Source organism: Notamacropus eugenii, chromosome 4 (genome assembly GCF_028372415.1).
Source record: "Notamacropus eugenii isolate mMacEug1 chromosome 4, mMacEug1.pri_v2, whole genome shotgun sequence".
Lineage (NCBI taxonomy): Eukaryota > Metazoa > Chordata > Mammalia > Diprotodontia > Macropodidae > Notamacropus > Notamacropus eugenii.
In genome coordinates this window covers 161,506,509-161,528,747 of record NC_092875.1, presented here as the reverse complement: position 1 = coordinate 161,528,747, position 22,239 = coordinate 161,506,509, and the positions used below count along the sequence as shown (strand labels likewise).

At 37.0% G+C, this 22,239-nt stretch overlaps 1 protein-coding gene across 6 annotated transcripts in view; it reads right to left on the bottom strand.

Annotated features, from left to right (window-relative positions):
- Positions 1-22,239, bottom strand: part of RUNX1T1 (RUNX1 partner transcriptional co-repressor 1) — a 174,833-nt gene that overhangs the window by 70,202 nt on the left and 82,392 nt on the right. The window contains exon 1 of one of the 6 annotated variants that reach the window (XM_072603577.1): positions 18,620-18,921. The exons of 4 other annotated variants lie outside the window; for them this stretch is intronic. The gene's annotated coding sequence lies outside the window, so the exon portion shown is untranslated. Of the gene's footprint in view, positions 1-811; positions 995-18,619; positions 18,922-22,239 lie in introns of those variants that run through there. One more of the 6 variants, XM_072603578.1, reaches the window with a different exon arrangement.

Here is a 22,239-nt window from a genome sequence, read left to right as displayed (position 1 = left end):
CCTACCAAATGTTAAATGTTTTCCTTAATCTAACTCTATTTTACTTTTATCAATTAAATGTTCTCTGCAAAGTAACAGGTACTTCCATAAGCCATATGTCATAAATATCAAAGAATTTTTATTTTATAATCTTGCAAACTGCCTAATTGTCCATAGGGGGGAAATAGCTTCAAGGTATAAAAAGCTATCTCCTCTCCTTAAATAATAACTAATATTACTGGTTTAAACTTCATTTTACAAGCAAAATAACATAAAATACTGATGGAGAATTATTTTAAGACTTTTTCAGATCATAATTGTTATTAATTTATTTAGGAGAAATTTCCAACATGATTGTCATTATTAATAAATGGAAAAGAAAATTCCAGGTTTGTAAACTGTGGCCCTTTCACAAAACCACCTCAAATTCAGATCGTCATAGATATTTTTTTCTCAAAGTAATCCTCATTTATGCTGAAATAATGGTAATATTGTATTAGGGAGAGAACATGATAGAATATTCAAAAAATCTAATAGTCACAGCAAATTTTTAAAAAATGTTTTTCATTGCTCTGGTTTAGGGTATCAGCAATGCTACTTCAAAGTCCAAAATGTTAACTAAAAGATAGGCAATGTCCTTACAGATTAGTAAAAAGTGTATTTAAGTGGTGATAGACATACACATGAAAAGAAATTATCTTGATACAAACTTATCTTCTTATTACTAAGCTAGAGCATTACATTTACAAAATAATATTCTAAATATTTATTCATAAAGGCTAAACTCAAGTTTGCTTCTGCAATAGTTAAATTCATCTCACATTCTACTCACCTCAACCAACCTCAGCAACAAGGGAATAAATAGCTTTCAGCTTATGTTGCAACTGAGGGAAGAGTACAGCAGCAAATACAGGCCTTCCTAAATAAAGGCAAATATTTCTGTCATGCCAAGAAAGGAGGGAGAAAGGGAGACTTGCCAGAGCTGGTTGGGAGATAACAGTGGGAACGGCTGGTCCATCTGGTTTTCATTCTGCTAACACTTATATTGAACTGTTAGAGAAGGCAGTCCAGATACACAGATTTGAAGCACGTGGGTGCACAGACGGAGAAAGGAAGGGGGTGGGGCAAGGCAGGAGGAGAGGGAAGAAAAAAGAAAAAATATATATGGGAGAGGAACTAACGGAGTAAACAAGTCCAGAGAAGGAGGACTAAATGATAAAGGAAGAAAAAGAGAAGGAAGGGATAGACAAAAGAAGATGAAAGAAGAAAATAAAATTACACTCCAAAGCATTTTTCCTAAAAGCAGGGGACAGTTCCAGCTTATCAAGAATCACCCCATCTCTCTGGTTTGCTTACTAATGACAGAAAAAAGCAACAACCTTGGAATCACTCTGGGATTTTTTTTCTTTTCTGTTCATTATAGATATACTCTTACATTTGAAAAGTTTTTGAACACTTGTCTTTACTCAAACTTTCCATATGATAATTTTCTAAAAACACTTGGCATATATATCCTTGCTGAGAAAAATAAATAAATTCCCCCAAGCAGCTGCTTCTCAAAATTTTTCAGCTTTTCTAAACAAAAATTATAGTTCTAAAAACACAGCCAGAAACCACAAGGTGTATAGGGATGATACTCCAGAATGTTGATATTAGCAAAGGTTCTGGGTAATCAAAGGGAACTTCAACCCAAAAGCCCAGCAAACTTGCACAAAGTGGGGTTCATCTGTGACTTATTCTGCCTTACTGATGTAATCACTCTTGGAGAGAGATGGTGAAATAACAAACCAGTACGTGTACACACACTCACACACACACACACACACACACACACACACACACACACACACTCACTCACTCACTGTATCTCTCTGGTGCAGAGTTAAATTCAGAAAATATGTTTCAAGTATGCTGATATCTGTTACATTTGCTTTGCATTATAGTCTTTTAAAATTCTGAAACACACACACTTGAAACTTTTGTAGCAACGAGCACAAGCCACAATTTAATCACAGAAGCATTTAACTCCTTTTTGAATTAGAGAATATGGTAAGACCAACTTTAAATTATGACATTATATGTGTAGATATCTGGGTTATGAAATTAGTGTTCTTGTCCTACATTCGATTTTTACAAGTTAATTTTTACAACTATATCTAGTTAATTGAGGTGAACAGTGATATTTACCATAAGAGGAGCCAAAAACCTACGAGACAGAGATAGAAAAATACAAGTGAAGAGGTATGCATAGTCAAAGAGATCAACCTTAATTCCCTAAACCTAAATGAATTAGGCCACTTTTAAACAAGACAATCTTTCATATATGGTAACATTTCAACTCATATGGCACACATCCAGGTCAAAAGTCCCAAGCAAAGTTAATGCATGGAAGAAAATGTGGTATATATAAATACATTACTGATACCATTTCAATATCCAATTCAATGTCAGGTCTTTGTAAAAGTGGTATGTTTTCCATTTCCTTTTTTAAATAGGAAAAAAAATGCTATAATATGCTATGGCACTTATTTTACTTTTAGTTCAAACAGTTCCAGATGTACATTTAAGGTATGAAGAATTTTTAAGAGACACTCCATTCTACTTTTTCAATATCATATTATATTAGTGATAGCATTAATAACAGTGACTGGTAGTGTGGACATTCATATGCACGCACAAACACACACATATACATACAGAATCCTGTTAACATGGCTAATATTACCTAGGATAATGTGAATTTATATGTTTGCTGAATTTGAAGTTTCATCCTCTACTTTGTATTATATTTCTGTGTGCACATCTTAATTCTTCTGCTAGGCTATGTGTTCCAAACAGAAAGCAATAGTATTTTATCCACCTTTGTATTCCCTTCAGCGTCTAGCCCAGCGCACTGCATAAATTAGGTACTCAGTCAGTTAACAAGCATTTGCTAATTGTTTGGTCCATTTCAGGGACTATGCTAAGCACTGGGGAAAAGACAAAAAACACAATTCTGCTGCCCTCAAGAAGTTCATATGGGAAATAACATGATAATAGCTAGGTACAATCAACGTATTAAAGTTTATTGGACTGAAAGCATCCAATGGAAATAACACTTGCATAAGTCAATTCATAAGTTGTACAATATGGAAGGGAAGGACTAAATCACAGTATATGAGATAATAAAAAAAATAATAATGACAAAGATGGTTTACACTTGGACAACTACTTACCTTTAAAAACATTTCTGAAAGGCCTGATATCACTTAATCCTCACAATAAACTTGTGAGGTAGGCAGGATATTATAAATATCATCCCCATTTTACAGCTGTAGAAACTGAGATCCAAGGAAAAAAGAGATGTATGTACCCAAAGTCAAACAGCTGGTAGTAAGTGAAAAAACCAAGAGTCGAATGCAAAACTTTTTAATAACAAGGCCAAATATTCTATTAACTAAATCTCAATGCTTACAAATGGAATCCGCTGATTTTTGATCATGGTCTTGGGTGGGTGGGGGGGGGGGGGGGGAATAAAGAGAATACATGAATGAGAGAGAGAAATGAACTCAAAATTTACTTCATCACATAGTCCTCTCTGGTATAGAAGTCATTCCTTTATATTAAAATTGTGAAATAGACCCTCCCCTCATAAAATAACAGGGGTTCACAAGGAAGTGAGCCGACTTCTCAAGGTTCCTATAACTAGATATCAGCAAACCTGGGACAAGAGACCACTTCTGAAACACAGCTAATGGAGAAGGCTTAACTGATCAAGCTTGCCACAAAAGGTATTTACTTGGGACTCTTTTCTTTTGACGACTTAGATACAGAAGAAATGCAAAATAAAGGGCACAGACAAGCTACCTGAAACAGCTCATGCTTTAAATCTCATAAAACAATGTGCCAGGGTTTCTTTTGCCTGGCTGCTCTTTTTTCCTGAAGAAGAGTTACTCATAATTTGTAAAATCTCCCCAAATCAAAGATGCCAGTTAATCCTATTTTATATACATGAGTGAAAGCTACACAGTGGGTTGTGTCCATATGGATAGTGCAGCGTGGTGGCACACAGGCCAGAAAAAAGTAGAAGACTTTAATTTCAGCCCCCAACTTTTCATGAACTTCTTGTGTGGCTTTCAAAGTCACTGATGTGGAACAGAACTTCCTCACTGGCCAAATGAAAAGGTTACTCTCCAACTCTAACTTTCAACAAGTCAATAATTACTTGCCACCTATATTCTGTTAGTTTATCCATATCATTTGCAATAAACCAAACCACATCACATCAGGAGTATATCATTCCTGGCTCTAAATACTATACACAGAGACAAGTACACTTAAGTGTAACGAGAGAACAAAGACCTAATAAGGAACTGGAAATTAAGCTGGAATAGGGTACTCTCCTGCCTAGACCTCAATTTCTTTATCTGTAAAAGGAAGGAATTAAATTAAGATTATTTCTAAAGCCTTTTCCAAGTCTGCATGAAAATCTGGAGTCACCATTCTAAACATATGACTTTAATATAAACAGAATTTTCCCTTTGTCCTTACAAGTGTCTAAATAAAGGGAAGAATCTGAAGAAAAGCAGGTTTCAGCTTAATATAAGGAGAAAAAAAAATGTCTCTAACAATTAGAACTATATGAACTAGGCTACTCTTAAGCACAGTGGCTTCTCTCTCAGAACTATTCAAGCAATTTTCAGGTATGTTGTAGGAGTGATTCTTCAGGCACAGGCTACTATTTCAGGATGACTCTACCAATTGGGTCTAAGTGTAGTATTTGCTGAATACTTTCAGAAAGTTAGCATAGTGTGCCTGGTGCAAAGAGTATTGGACTTGGGAGTCAGAAGACCTGATTTTATATCCTGGCTTCAACACACTAGTTGCATAAGCACAAGGGAGTTATTAATTAACCTGAGTCTCAGTTTCTAGAGCTATAAAATGGGTATAATAAAACTTCACACTACTGGCTTCACAGGGGATGTTATGAATAAAGCAACTTGTAAATTCTAAACTGATACGTGTGTGTCTATCACTACCACTGATACTAGTTTTACCTTCCGGGGCCAAGCAGAATAAATTTAGCACTTATTGCACATAACAATCATTCAAATACTCAAAGGCAGCGATTACATCTTCTTTACTCCAGGAGAAATATCCTTTCCTCCTTTCATTACTACATAACAGGATGTAAGCCCCCTTTCTGTCCTAATCATTCTCCTTTAGGTTATATTCTTGATTATCGATGTCTCACCTAAAATGTGGCATGCAGAATTGATCACACTTCTTCAGATATAGTCAAAATAAATCACAAGAGAGTGAAACTATGACCTCATTTGCTCCAGTTTACTTTTGTTAATGCTGCTAGAGCATGGATGCTTATTTGGCTGCTGCTGACTTCTTGACTATTCAAATCCATTCTTGTGAAGCATTAAAACCAAGCAAATAAATTCTGCCTCTCTAGGGACTCGCATCCATCCTGTCTTCATTCCCATTGCCAGGATCCTAAGACAATTCTTCATCACCACCCAGTAGACTCTTTCCTTTCCTATCTTCTTCCCCGTAACCAAACTAACACTCTCCTTGCTACCAGACTAATCACTCTCTGCTTAAAACCTTTCACTGACTCTCTAGCATTTAGCAAAGATTTTGCTTGAATTTCAAAGACTTCCATAATCGATCTCTACACTGTCTTTCTGATGCTATTTCACATCACCGTCATATGTGTACTCTATACTCCAACCAAAATGGACCATTAACCAAACTCATACAAACCTGCTGTCTCTCCCTCCTCTTTGCTCAGGTAGTTTCTGGATGCCAGGAATGCTATCCCTTTCTTATCTACCTCCAATAGTTTCTTCTGCAAATGGAATTAAAGTGGGGAGGAGTTTAGGGGCCAGCTAGTCTACCCAACGGTCTCACTTCACAGATACTAAGTTTTAGAGAGGATAAATGATTTTTGCCAAGATCACATGGAGATTAAGCAACTTCCCTAGAACACTCAAATATCAGAGGCAAAATTTGAACTCAGCTCCTCTCATGTCAGTCAGTGCACTCTCCACTATACCATCTCCTTCCTCCCTAGTCACTTTGCACCAATCTGTTAAAATCCAATTTCAATACCACCTCCTCCATAGTGTCCACCCAAATCAATTTCATATTTTTACACTGGCAGTGATAATTTTTTCTCCACTACAATTTTCCATAGTATTTGGTTTGAACTTCTCTTATTGTATTTATTTGAATTATTAGCCTATTATATATTTGAATATTATTACATTTGGTTGTAACGTAACCCATTCCACCAAGACTAAGAGCTCCATAAGGGCTCCAAGCTCCATGGACCTCAGTGTCATGCTCATGTCATGCTCATGCTATGCATACAACAGGTATTTAATAAATATTTGTTGGGTAGATTGAGATAAGATGTAAGATGCAAAAAGAATATATGAACACCATATAGAATGCCAAGAGACTTTAGCAGGAAATTGGCAAACCATTTACAAGTGGGACTTGTTTTGGACAATGACTTATAGTCCACAGAGCAAAGTACAAGAGGTTCCAAAAGTCTTAGCACAGTTTTAAGCTTTAATGACTTAAGAAGTATGTTATAAACACAGCCTTTATAAGGTTATTTAGGTTTCTTATTAAAACTTAATAGAAACACTATCTTGAGCTATACATTGCTCTAGTCAACTTTTTAACTTCGCAAAAACTTTCAGTAACTCAGTGATTAAAAGCACAAGCATTTGTAATGCCAGCCTTTAGATCACCCAAAGAATGAAGCTTTGATGGCTGTATAAATTTTGACATAACCTCACAAGAAAAAGACTAATAATGGAGATAGTGCAGACGACCAAGAAAGAGAACTTCCTCCACCAATCCAAAAGTCTGAGAAAGTGCTTTCCAGAAACCATCACACAGTCAAGCAGTCAAATATATAATGTTCCATCTTGTTAAAATTTAAATTTTAAAAATTATTCAAAATTCACAAAACTAAATATGTGTAAAAGAAATTTAAATAATTAGGCATACAAATGACTTTTTTGTTAAATGTGTAGCATTTATACTACAGAGGATATTTAGACAGATGAAGAAACCGAAGCAAACAGAGGTTAAATGACTTACCTAGGGTCACCCAGTTAGTAAGCATCAGAGGCTAAATTTGAACTTAGGTCTTCCTGACTCCAGGTCTATTGCTCTAACCACTTCAGCCACCTAACTACCTGTTTCCTATTCTGCAATTTAGAGGATTAGAGCATTGCCTGGAGTCACTGAGAGAATAAATCGCTTACTCAGAACTACATATCTAGTATCAGAGACTTATTGACACAGAGAGCTGATCTTTATCTACCATATCACATGCTTAGATACATGTAGTGAGGATAGAGCCATGAATCACACATTGTTATTCCATCCAGTGTGTGCTCATCCACACATACACACATATGGTAAAATTGCCAGTGTTATCATTAAACATGAAAATGGTAGTAATACGCCAGTCCCCTTCCAACATTATTTATCAGTTCTATGCACAGATGACGAATCAATAAATCTCCATTTTCTTACTGGAAATACAAGAACAAAAATGAAATAGTTCCTGACCTCAATGAGCTAATATTCTATTGGAGGATAGAATCTATATCTAGTTTTCATTTTTTTCTCTGGGATCCATATTCCATGTTTTCAATTGCCTATAATTTCTCTCAAAAAATTAGTTTTCTGTTTTCATTTCTGTTTTTCTATAAGTACTGGCAATAATTTCCCAGTTACTAGTGCTCTAATTTCTTTATTAGTGCCGGCAACAGACATTTTAGTTATGTTATGTTCTAAATCATATTGGCATTTGTGGACCTCCCTCTCTCCAGTCACTGCTCCATGTTTGCTACCAAGTCACCTGTTTAGCACAAGGAAAGATACATACTATAGGTCTTCCACAGATGCCTTCAAGTCCCAACGAAAATCCCACCTTCTACCAAGAAGACTCTCCTGATTCCACCTTAATGCTAATCCTTCTCTTAGTTATCTCCAGTTTATCCTCTATGTATCTTACTGGTTCATAGTTGTGTTCTTAACAATGGGAGGTATCCCAAAATGGAGATAAGGTATTTTCCCCTTCATTCACTAGTAATCTTCCCAAAGAAAGTTAGAAAACAATGTCTGATCTGTTACTATGGGAAATCTCTTTGGATTATAGATTAAACAACATGACTATTGAATTCCCTTCTAATCCCTTCTAATATTAAAACCCAGCAGTTAATAAGCAATTCTATTTTCAACACATGTCTTCCATTCATACCCTTCTCTACATTCACATAATAAAAAAGCAGTAGTGGTAAGTTGTTTCTCAGAAGCAATAGGACAGTGCTTTTCATACGTTGCTCTTTGCCTATAACTCAGGGATAAAAGGAAGTAACAGATCAGTTTACATCAAATCTGACTTCTGTGGCCTCTCAATGCCAGATATGACGATCCTATTGTTCAAATGGTGAGAAATAGGAAATGAACTGTAATCAGAATGAAGTGCAGGGGGCTCAGGGGTGAGGAAAAGTAGGACAAGGAGGTTGAGGCATCTGATAGTGATGCTAGAACACAGAGCTACCGAAAAGTTACTGCCATTACTGCTTTAAGAGTAGACAGTCTCCTTCATTGAAATAAATTAGGTAGTAGTAAATGACCATAATAATTCATTGTTTGATAAGCCCACTGATCTAAGCTTTCAGACTAAGAACATTTGACAAAATTTGCTAAGAAAACTGCAAAGCAGTTTGGCAGAAACCAGCCACGGACCAACATCTCAAACTGTTTATACCAAGATAAGGTCAAAACAGACAAAATGACTTGAACATAAAGGGGGATATTTTAAGTAAATTAGGGGAGCATGGAAAAATGTACCTGTCAGATTGAGGAATAAGAAAAGACTTTATGACCAAACAAGACATAGGATCAGAGGAAGTAAAATAAATAATTCTGATTACATGAAATTAAAGGTTTTACCACAACAAAACTAATGCAATCAAAATTAGAAAGAAAATAGGAAACTGGGAATATTTTTATAGCAACATTCTCCGATAAAGGCCTTGCTTCTCAAATATTTAGGGAACTGAACCAAATTTATAAAAATAAGAGCCATTTTCTAGTTCACAAAAGGTCAAAGTAATTCTCAAGGGAAGAAATTCAAGCTATCAACCACCATGTATTTTTTTTTAATGCTCCAAATCACTAACTAGAGAAATTAAAATTAAAACAGGTCACCTCACACCCATCAAATTAGTAAAATTGACCAAAAAAGGAAATATGATAAGTGTTAGAGGGGCTACAGGAAAACAGGCATATTAGTAAACTGTTTATGTAACTATGAATTGGTCCAGGCTTTCTGGAAAGCAATTTGGAACTATCTCAAAAAATTTACAAAACTACGCAGACATTCACTCTGACCTAGTAATACCACTCTTAGGCCTATACCCCAAGGAGATTAAATAAAGAGGACAAGATCCTTTGTGTATAAAAAAATATTTAAAGCAACTCTTTTCATGGTGGCAAAAATTGGAAATTAAGGGGGTGCTCGTCAACTGGATGAACAAACTACAATACATGAATTGTTATGGAATACTATTGTGCTGTAAGAAATGAAAGAGATCACTTCAGAGAAACCTGCAGAGTAAATGTGTGTGTGTGTGTGTGTGTGTGTGTGTGTGTTCATCCTTCCTTGCCAAAGAAGACCATGCCATCACAGAAATCATGACAAGACTTGCACTTGACTTTGTTTTGAGTGAGGGAGGGCTGTGCAGGTCACCAGCCTCACTTGTCCTCCAGAGCCATCTGAATCCAGTGACCAGATATTCATCAGTATGACTGGAGATGACCCAGGATGAGGCAATTGGGGCTGTGACTTTTCCAAGGTCACACAGCTAGTGAGTGTCAAGTGTCTGAGGTGAGTTTTGAACTTAGGTTCTCCTGACTCCTGCACTGGTGCTCTATCCACTGTACCACCTAGCTGCCCCGCAGAATAAAATAAGAATTAGGAGAGCAATATATACAATTTATAAAACACTGACTGTAAAAATGAAAAAATTTGAAAGGCTTAAGAAGTCTGACCAATGAAATCATGATTGCAGAGGACCAATCGATAAACATGCTATCCACCTCTTGACAGATAACAGATTAATACGTAGGAACAGTCACATAGCTTTGGATACAGTCAACATGAGAATGTTTAGCTTGATTATATGCACATTTGTTGCAAAGATTTAGTTTTTCTATATTTTCCCCAGTGAGCAGAGGAAGACAAGAAGAAGAAAAAATGCTTGATAATTGAAATAAGTGAATGAATGAATACATAAATAAATGAAGAATGAACTAATAAATAAAATGGTATTTGGAAGGAATACATGTTCCAAATAAAGGATCAAGTTCTGTAGGGGGTTGGTTTGAAATTGTGTTGGAGGGGATTTTTAATTAATCCATTATTATCAGAAGGGCTTCTATATAAAGAGGTGCCACCTGTTTAAGCAAGCCCATGAGCAGCTCTCCCAGTACAAGGCTATATAAGGTCCTAGTATAATCACATATACATGTTCTTTCTTTAGATTACAGAAACTATCATTAGGAAATCCAGTAATTAAGATAATGTTTATGCCTTAATGATGAGTTTAAATTGAGTTCTTTCTTCATTTCCACACAATAAAAGTAGAATCCACCACAGGGACTGTGATTTCTCCAGAACAGGAAAACATCTTACTATTGTAGGCACCAGCTTCTATGCAATTATAATCTTAGAGACTTGTCTAGAGCACAGAGTGGTTCTGCAGGGTTACACAGCCAATACGTGTTGGGGAGTGGGGGTGGGAGCTACTTGAATTCTAGATCCTCCTGTATCTGAGACTGGGTCTTATACAACACTATGGCATTTCTTTTGAAAGCTTTGGTGCATGACTGTGCTCACATACATACATACAACACACACACACTTTAAATGCTAGTGGACATGTGTACATATGTATATTGTATATATACACATGTGAAGATATATGTATAAGTGCAGATATTTAATGGATTCATATGCACATACAGAATGTTAATTCTCAAGCAATATTCAAGATCTTAACCTAGTGAGTTGTTATCCTTCATATATGAGAAATAAATTCTTAAAAACCGTTCCCAGTTGATACTGACCTAAGTTCACTGTTTAGCAAAAACACATTCGTATACATTTATGCATGCCTACATCTTAGAAACATAAAGAACTGTTTCTCCAAGTGCTTCACCCATTTAAAAAAGATGCAGAGAACATTAGAAAAATAAGAAATGTAAGAAATGAACTGATACCTTGTTTGAATGTCACATGTACATAACAGCTCCCATTAATATAACAGCTGAAGTTTTACAAAGTGGTTTCTTCCAAACAACCTTCTGGTAAGCAAGGGCAATATTATTACCAGTCCCCGTTTCACAACTGAGGCTCAGAAGGAAAGGTCACACTGCTAAGAAGCTAAGATTTGATCAAATTTGACTAAATCAGCTAAGACTTGAACTCAGTCTCCTGATAGCAATTTCATTTTTCTAGTCCCTTTTAAATATTCACATTAATAATTTCAGTCCTGAATATAGTCTTATTTGTATTTATACTATAAATGCAGGTAAATTTGTTATTAAATTAAGATGACAGTCTAAATTCTCATCCACTTAGCCGTCATCATTTATATTTTATATAGCACTAGAAATGTCTCTTGAGCTTATTAAGAATTATGATGGGGGATGGGAAATCAAATCAAACGTTGATGGACAATTACAAATGGTATTCTTTGTACAGCATGAAATACACTACTCAGTAGAGATCTATATGATCATTTTTAAAAACACAAGCTTCCATACAACATTTTCCTCTATGGATTCAAACAGGAGAGAAAAGCTTTTTAAAAAAAAGAGTACTGTACTTTGCCCTGGTCAAATCACATCTGGAATACTATGTTCAGTCTTAGGTTGTATATTCTAAAAACACCGTACAGCTGGTGCATGACTAGGGCAAGGCAGTCGGTGTAGTAAGAAGGATAAAAATCATGCCATATAACTCTAAATCCAAAAGAATTTAGTATAGCTAGCCATCATCATCATCATTATCATTATATCAACACCAATGACACTAGAATAGAAGGCTTTAAGAATTTCAAAGTGCTTTAGGGTTTAAGTTGTTGATTCTCCTAACAACCCTGAGAGGCGTAAGCATTATTATCCCCATTTTACAGGTAAGCAAACTGAGTCTGAAAGAGATTAAATGACTTGTCCAGGGTGATACAGCTAAGACGTACCTACAGTAGGATTTGAACATGGGTATTTTTGATTCCACCTAGCTATCCCTACACACGCACGCACGCACGCACCACCAAAACACAAAACCAAAACTTTGGGAGGTATGATAGCAATATTCAAGTATCTGAATTGTTCCCGTGTGGAAGATGCACTGATGTTTTCTTTAACTCAATTCAAGATGCATTCAGAGGTGCATTCTCTCTCATGGGAGGTAGGTAGGAGACTTCTAGGACTTGTGTATGGTGTCACAGGAGTGGGTATAATCTGCAAAAGGTAGGTAAAAAAATGGCTGTGATATCAAAAAGTTCCCCTAGTTAGATAAGACAGATGGATATATCCCTTCTCTATATTGACAAACTTCTTAACATCTTCCCAAGAGTATAGTAGGAAAATTGGAGCCACTTTAGAATGAAAAAATTGGAAATGGTTCTGACTTGTATTTATACATTACAGTAGTCTCTTCAGAACTGTGAAAAGAGCTATTTAGGCACTTACGATCCAGAGATTTTTGACTTAGGTACTTAAGACCACAACACGGTAGTCTTCTTCTGGGCAAAACTATATACTCAGTCTACTAGCATCTACTAAGTGTCTACTATATGCGAAGCACTGGGCTGTAGGTGGGAAACTTGTTTTCAGAATGTTTTGGTCAACTTTCCTACATCTTAGTCTTTCTTTCAGCCCAAGTGGGATCTTCATACTGCCAAATTAACTTGCCCCTCCCTAGTCGTGCCCAATGCTTTGGACTAGCTGAAAACAGTCATGATGACAATGATGATGACGATGATGTTAACTAGCATTTATATGGCACTTTGAGGTTTACAGTGCCCTTAACAAATCAATTGATTTGATCCTCATAAAACTAAGATGTAGATTATATTATAATCCTTATTTTACAGAAGGGAAAACCAACAGAAGTTAAATGACTTGCTCAGGCTTACACTGCTAATAAGTCTGCGAGGCGGATATTCTCATGCTCCATCTACTTAGCTACCATAGTGGTATTTTCTGTAAAGAAGCAAACCAAATGATAACAAAAATCTAGAATTAAAAAAAATTAGAATTAAGCCCCCAAGGTCTCTGAACTGTATATATCTTTTGACTGTGCAATACTACTATTAGGTATACATGTGACGAAGATCTAAAATAACCATTTGAATAAGAATATGTAGAGTAGCACTTTTGTGGCAGCAAAGTGCTAGAAACAAAACAAGAACCCATCAAATGGAGCAAAATTGAACAAATTGATTTGGGAAGAAAATGGAATTTTATGGTGCCTTGAAAGCTGACAGATTCAGAGAAACGTGAGAAGGTCTGTACAAATGGATACAGAGTGAAATGACTAGAAGGAGAATAACTTACGAAAATACAACAGTAATAATTGAAAGAAATGCAATTCATATATATTTCTTTAAAAAAACAAACTACAGAAAGTTCACAGTTTCTTAAACAAGTGTTCTTGGTTTTTTGTATATTGAATTATTTGTGGATAATTGGCAAGTTTGCAATAAAAAGAAAAGATTCTTAAACTACGTAGGGAGAATTGTTGGTCATGATTCAGGAAAGCCAAGTTGTAGTTTAGAAGGTTTGTTTTAACTTTCTGGAAGATGAGGAAGATCAAATAGGAATATATCATTGTTTGAAGTAGACTTTTTTAAAGGAATTTTTTTTTCATGGAAATAGGGTGAAATGGGGTTTAACTGAAATGAGATAATAAAACTATACAAGGAAGACTGTCTACAGGTGAATATTGTGTCAGTAAGAATTCTTATTGAGGTTAAAATGAGAGGTACGGGGGGTTGGAGGATAGAGTGAGCACTCAGAGAGAAGTCAAAGAAAAGAAAAAGTGAAGCAAGAGTTATCAAAAGAGCAAAATGAGGTTAGCGTTAACCTTTGAGGTTAAAATGACATTTTCCTCAAAGAACTGGGAGATTTATGGTGAGAGGTGCTAAGAAATTTGCAGAAAGTAAATAAAAGAGCTTCAAATTTACAGAGGGTGACAACCAGCTGTGCTCAATCAGAGAACACTGTAATGGGAAAGACACTGAACTGGGAGTTATAGGACCTCTCAGTTCTTAAGTGCTGGGCACTGAGGCTCACATGGAGCCTGAACTTACATTACAGGATATAAACTCTGCCAGGGAAGGGACTGCTATTTGTCTTTGTCTCACCAGCACCTAACACATGAGGAAGGGATAGGGTAACAGATCAAATGCTTATTCAAGTCATTTCCCTCTTCATACTTCAATATCCTAACCTCAGATTTACTAGCTGTGTGACCCTGGGCAAGTCACTTAATCCTGTTTGCCTGTTTCCTCCTCCCTACCTGGAGGAGGAAATGGGAAACCACTCCAATATCTTTGCCAAGGAAACCCCAAATGAGGTCATGAAAATTCGGACACGACTGAACAACATCTTCATCTTTAAAATGCAGAGACTTGACTAAATGACTGATAAATTCTCTGTGGTTCTGTTTTGCCATAGTTATGGCCAAATACATTCACCAGATCTGATTCTAAAGGTAATGAGTAAAACATACCTCATTAGTTCATTATGAATCAAATGAGACACATTAGAGTGCTTAGTAACTTTAAAATGATATACAAATGCCAAAAATGGTAGTTATTAGCATCATTATTATTACATGGAGAGGAAGTACAGTATAGAGAAAGGAGTCTAGGTCCTAGCATAAGAACTACTCCCAACATTTGCTACAAATGAAGAAAGTCTTTTGGCTTCTGCTAGGTGGCCAGCCTAAATTCAGGAAGATGCCTCTTTCATGAGTTCAAATCTGGCCTCAGACACTAGCTGCGTTACCCTAGGCAAGTCACTTAACTTTCTTTGCCTCCATTTCTCCAGCTGTAAAATGACCTGAAGAAATGGGAAACCATTCCAGTATCTTTGCCAAGAAAACTCTAAATGGAGTCACAAAGAATCGGACACTCAACAACAACAAAAAGTGCTGAATTTGGAATCAGGGGACCTGTGGCTTCATTGAGATCAACTGCAAAATGCTGGACTGAATTAAAGATTCTTAACCAGGGATCTGGGCACAGATCTCAGGGGGTCAGGGAAATTGTACAGGGAAGAAAGGGCATCATTATTTTATGAACTCTTGGTTTACTTAGTAATCAATCCTATTTTTAAAATTTTATTTGAATATTACCATGAGAAGGGGTCCATAGGCCTCACCAGACTGACAAAGCACCCCAGGACACCTAACAGGTTAAGAACTCCTAAAGTAGACTGATCTGTAAGGTGTCTCTCAGCTCTTATCTACGGTCCCAAGTACCGATCTGGAAAAAGATGAAGATAATCATACTAGCATCGCTTATACTTCACAGGGTGAATGCAAACCTTAAATGTGAGCATTATTCTTAGAAAGGGGTGAGTACACAAAAACCTGCCTACAACTTTCAAAATAATACCTACTGTTTTGTACTGTGGAAAACCTCCTCAACAGAATAGCTTTAAAAAAAGAAAGGAGACAAGCATCTTTATGGTCAGCATCAGTAGAGGGAAATTTTTGAAGTTGTTTACAATTTAGGTATGAAAGAATATCACCAATTTCTTTCTTTTTTGTACTATCTCAATCCCAAACACAAGCTCTGGTCAGCTAGGGTAGGAAAAAGACTAAAATGAGTGCGTATCTCCCCCATCTTTACCTTTAAAAACTTGACCTAAATTCAAATATGCATTGTGACCTGAAAGAAAAAGTTTTTCAGAAGACAATTACACTGTTGTCACTTGAAATTCTAAGCTCTCCCTCCTACTCTCTCATCCCTACTCCTCTTGGAAGGGTTGGGGGTGAGGAAGAAGGATTATGCAGCATGGAATTCACCCAGGGCTCCTTTCCCTTTCCTCCCTAGAATGAGAAAGAATATCATTCATCTGTTACAAACCAGACCTTGAACCCTTATTACTCTCTCTACAGTTTTGAAGTACACAAAAGATGTGGCATTCACAAAATCCAATTAAATAAGATCTGTCCATATTATAATTGTAATTCAAAAAATTAATTCATTCCCTGGCCTCTCAAAAATTCTGGAATAAGAGTAAGGTTATCTGTTGTAGTCTCTTCTTTTCAGAATGATATGAAAATGAACATTTCTGTATTTATGATACTAAATATATCAAATTATCCCTTCCTAGGCAGAGAACACATGACTCAGTGCAAATGACACAGCTTTAAGAGACAGGAGAAACCCAGGATCCCTTTCTAACTGCTGGTATTTACTAGCTATATGACCACAGACAAGTCACAACCTCAATTTTTTTCAATAGTAAAATAGGAATCAGACCTGTACCATTGACCTTACAGGGTAGCTATGGGGTCAAAACAAGACTTAATCTCTGTAAAAAGCACCTTGCAAGCCTTAACAGTACTTTTATATAAGATAGCATTATTCATACATGTTTTACCAAACAGATGTATTGGTTAAATTGATGCAAATTCAAAATAATTTTATTTTGACAAATTCACAATGCCACATGAAACAAAAGGGCCCAATATGGAATTTTATAGAAAATTTGGTTTGGAAATAGCTGATCAAATACATTCCCTTTCATTTTTTTGTGCTTCATTATCTACACCAAAACAAACAAAAAACTTTCGAATGTGGGGAGAGGGGAAGGATGACTCTCCTCTAAGATTTCTCTCTCCTTATCCTTCCCTCCCTACCTCCTTTCTCTGAGTCTCTCTCTCTTCCCTCTCTCAATCTTTTCCTGCTCAATCTTTCTCCCTTTCTCTCAATCTTTCTCCTTTCTCCTCTCTCTATTTCCCTTCCTTCTCTCTATTTCTTTCCCTCCCTCTCTCTCATTCATACATACATTGCATGGATAAAAGATAAAACCTAAAAAGCCCTTAACCTCAAAAAGCTTACATTCTATCCAAAAAAAAGACAAATATGCATATAAATACACATATGTACATATACACACATGCATAATAATGCACATGTACACATCAGTATGTTTGTGTAGATAAGTATACACATACACATAAAATAAATGAAAAATAAGTAGCAAGGGGAGAGCAGGGTGGAGGGATGGGGAAAAGCACTAGCAGATACACAGGCAATACTTCATGGGAAAGGTGGAGCCTTTGTTCTGCTTTAAAAGAAACAAGGCAGCAGCATTGAGGGAAAGAGTACATTCCAGACATGGGACATGGCTTGGGTAAAAGCACATGGTCAGGAGGAGAACTGTAATATCTAAGAGTGAGAAGGCTGATGTGATGTGAAGGAGAAAAATTCAGAAAACGGCAGGAAAGGTAGACTGAGACCAGGTTGTGAAAGGCTTTATTTGAAAGTCCAACAGAATTTAATTCTAGGGGCAGCCTTTGGAGTTTATTGAGTAGGGGAGTAACATCAGAGGTGAGCTTTAGGAAAATCCCTTTGGCAGCTATATGGAAGATGAATTGCAGTAAGGAAGAGACCTGAAGCAGGAAGCCAGTTAGCAGGCTACTCCAAGCAGTGGATATTATCTCAGAAAGGTTCTTACCATTGTTTATCATGATCTCATGGAAATTTGGTATATTAATACAGGTAGTGTTTAAAAGGGAGGATAACTAGGTGGCACCATAGTGCACAGAGCCCCTGGTCTGAAGTCAGGAAGACTGATCCGAAGTTCAAATCTGGCCCCAGACATGAACTGTGTGACCCTGGGCAAGTCACTTAAGCCCTGACTGCCTCAGTTTCCTCATCTGTCACATGAACTGGAAAAGGAAATGGCAAACCACTCCAGTATCTCTGCCAAGAAAACCCCAAATGGGGTCATGGAGAGTCAGACATGACTGAAAGGATTAAGCAACAAAAGTGTTCAAAAATGGACAACCTTATTTCAGAGACTATCACTGTACCTAGGCACATTAGCAAACCCTTAATAGAAGTTACTGACTGACTATTGTGCTGATTTTGTTTCTGACTTTACAGAAACAAAAGAAAGGCTAGAGGGGATATACTATTGAAAGTTTTTTTTTTTAATTATCTTTATTTTTTGATTGAGATACAGAGATAAATGAATAACACCAAGTCGCATTTACACTGCATCTATCTAACAACAGCTTTAAGGCTTGCAAAGCACTGTGTGTGTGTGACCTCACTTGTTCCTCACAAACCTACAAGGTGAGAAGAGAGGTTAAGCCACAGTCCCAGGATCACAACTAACTCTAGTATCCGAGTCAGGATTTGAATTCAGATCTTCAGGACTCCAGTTCAGCATTCTTAAAATAGCACAGGGGAATAAAATCCATACAGAACACACAAGAACTAAAAACAAATAGCTGATATCTTTTCTTAGACCAAATTTTCTGAGAAAGGATAAAAGGAGAGTAAGATTAAATGATTTTTACCTCTTTTATCTTCTCTCTCCTCTTGTTCATATAGTGCTAGAAATTATGGGAAGGCAGGTGGGGAATAGGGGAAAAGTCAAAAAGAAAGGAAAAAAGAAAAGGAAAGGCAAATAACTGGATAACTGAATTAATAGACCTTTGGTAACAAAGGACGGGTCTTAGAGAGATTTCTCCAAAGCTACTTAACACTGACGGTCCTTCTCTGTCCCCAAAGATTTCCCCACCTGCAGGTTCCTGGTCTCAAATACCCTGGCCTACTTCCCAATCTTAACTCTCAGACAGTAATGACCCTTGAATTCATCATCACCCACAAGTGTTCTTTAAGAACATGGCCTTTATTAGATCATAACCTCTTATCATTCCATCTTTCTCTATACTTCATTATTCCTAAAACTAGTCTTCCTCTTTATTGATTCCTCTGGTCCTTCTATCCCTCAATAATCCCCTACACCACTATCCTACTCTTCTGCCTTCCAAATCTTGACCCTCTCTCCCTCTCTCTACTTCACAAGATTACTGAATCACATAAGATAATGTATTTAAAGTGCTTTGCAAACTTACAGTGATTTTTATGTCAATTTCATCATTATGTTACAAGTCTCAGAAACAAACCATTCTGGACTATGAGGTCTGGATTCTACCACTGGTATTGACACAAACTAGGTGACATTGGATGGGTTGCTTGGCCTCCAAGGGTCTCAGTGTCTCCATCTCTCAAGTGGAGGGGAATGGATTAATCAGGCACTTAAGGTCCTGGCTGAGACCAAAATTCTCTATTTAAACTGTTCAACATTACACCATCTTCTGCTCTTAAATTTGTGCCCCCTTGTTGCAGTGCTGCTTCCCACCAACTCACTGCTGAACAGTGTTAGCTGAGTGGATCCATTACAAATCTATGTTATCTATTCCCATCTGAACCCTCAATGCAGTGAGGTAATACTTTTTCTTCTGCCTAATCAGGTCTATACTGCACTGCCCACAAAGACTGTTCCAAACCTTCCCATTCCTCCTCAAGCTTTTCATACCACCCCTCCCCTATAATCCTCTCAACTGAGGTCCTCCCACCAAAAAACTTTACAGTAAAGCTCTCTTTCCCCCTTTCAAAATTCCTTGGTAAAAAAAATCTCTATTTCTCTCCTGTAGTCCTGACTTTATAAAGAGGTGGTTTTTCTCACCAAGTCTACCTGTACCCTGTGCATTCCTGTTCTTATTCACAACCAAGTTCTTTGGCAGACACTTCCTAGTAATCACTCCCTTTCTAATTTCCAATGGTTTCCTATACGTATATATACATTTCCCCGCCTCTTTCTTAAAGAAAAAAAAAACCATCCTCTCGAATGATCAGTTTCTCTCCCCCCTTTCACAACTCTATGCTTCTCAACTTCTTCCAGTCTAGCTTCTGGTCTCACTTGACTGAACAGCTCCTTCCAAAGTTAGCAAGGATCTCTCAATTACTCAATCTAATGATCTTTTCTCAGGTTTTCTGCCCTTTGACCTCTGCAGCTATGGCACTATTGTTGATGACCTTTCCCTGGATATTCTCACCTCTGGGTTTTTCCATCACTGCTCCCTCTTGAGTATCCTCTTACTTATCTGACCCCTCCTCAATGTTAGTCTCCAGATCCCATCTCACAACCATGAGAGTATTCCCAAGAAGCTATTCTGAGCCCTCTTCTCTTTTTTTTCCTTCACATTTTCTCCTGGTCCCATCCTCAGCTCCCATTATTTGAAAGATCATGTCTATGTAGCTGACTTTACATGTCTCTATGCTGAACTCCAACCCCACACAACTGGTTAACTGCCTATTTGGAAACTCATTCTGTTTGTGCTAAAGGCATATCAAACTAAATATGTCCAAAAAAGAAGTCATTATTCCTTCTTTTTTAACTTCACTATTTCTATTGAAGGAATTACCATCATGGCAGTCACTCAGGTTATCTCAGAAGTCACTATTCCTTCTTTTTTAACTTCACTATTTCTATTGAAGGAATTACCATCATGGCAGTCACTCAGGTTATCTCAGAAGTCACTCCCAATTCTTCAGTCTATTTATCCAATTGAGGGTCAAGTCTGGTCAATACTACTATCTTGACATCTGTCTCCTCCCTATTCACACCCCAACCACCTTCTATCAGACTATCATCACCTAGTACCGAGTCTATTAAAATACTCTACTAATTAGTTTCCCTGCCTTAGATCTCTCCTCTCTTAAATCCATCCTCCACCCTACTGCCAAAATCATATCCTTAAAGCCAGATCTAATCATGTTACTCTCCTGCTTAAGAAGTTCCAAGAGTTCCCAGTTGTCAGTAGTATAAAAACTAAACCTGTTTAACATTTAAAGCCCTTCAAGAAAGTAGTTCCATCCTCTCCTTCATGACTGATACAACATCCCCCCTCACACATTCTCTATATCTGCCAAACTGGCCTAGTTATCTAATGCCACCTGTACATACATTCCATCTCTCACTTTCGTACATTTTTTACAATTAAAATCCACTTTCCATTTAAAGGTTCTAACTTTCATTTCTTTGTCTACGACAGTTCCCCTGTACTAAATCATCCTAAATTAAATGATTCTCAGTCCTGAAAAGTGATCTACACTTGGTGCCATAGTGATCAAAGCATAACAGAGCCTGGATGGGAGGCAATAATGATAAAGATATATAAGGCACATGGAGAACCAAAGAGAAGTGACAGATGATTGTGGAAGGGGAGAATATGGGGCATAATAACAAGTGTTAAAATAAAAATGCTTTCTGCTGTTATTGAAAATTTTATTAAGCATTTAACAAAATTATGAAGAAAGGTTGGCATTTCTACCTTAACTGCATCTCTGGTATACATATTAGTAATAGCCACATAGCCACTAAAGTTATCCCTTTCCATCCTGATTTCAACACGTCACAGGTTGGCATAAAAAATTAAATGGGGGGAGTTTTGTGGTACATGAGAGCAGCAGATGACAGAGACTATGATCAAACACTTAACCCAAATTTTACAATAAGATACTGTAAATATCCCATAAGAGAAAATGGTACAAAGGGAAGGCCAAAGAATTTTACATGGATTTGCCCCTAATCTCCACAATGTGGAGGGAATAACTGTATCTCAGGTTGAATTGGAACTCATCTTTCTGACTCTAGACCCAGTACTTGTATCCACTGAGCACTCAGCTGACCCCTATGAATCCCCTTTTCTTTACCCAGGTTCAAGCCCTCAGTATCTCATGCCTGTAGTATTTCAGTAAGTCAGTGTGCCTGCTTAAGTCTCTCTCCATTCTAATCCATTCTCCACTAAAGTGAGAAGATGGATCTTCCTAAAGTCTCCCTACTCAGTGACTCCAGTGGCTTCCTATTATTTCTTGGACCAAATATAACTCATGTTTGATATTTACCCTTACCCACCACCACCACTACCACCACCACTCCTCAAATATTCTGCAATCCAGGAACAGTGATCTTCTTGATGTTCCTTGCAAAAGACACACCTCTCTTGACTGTGCGCGTGTGTGTCTTCTAAACTTCCTTCCAGTGGAACCCAAACTTAAACAAGAATTCCCTCTACAACATTCAACAAGAGGTTATGGAGACTCTGCTTGAAAATAAAGGGGAGGGCAA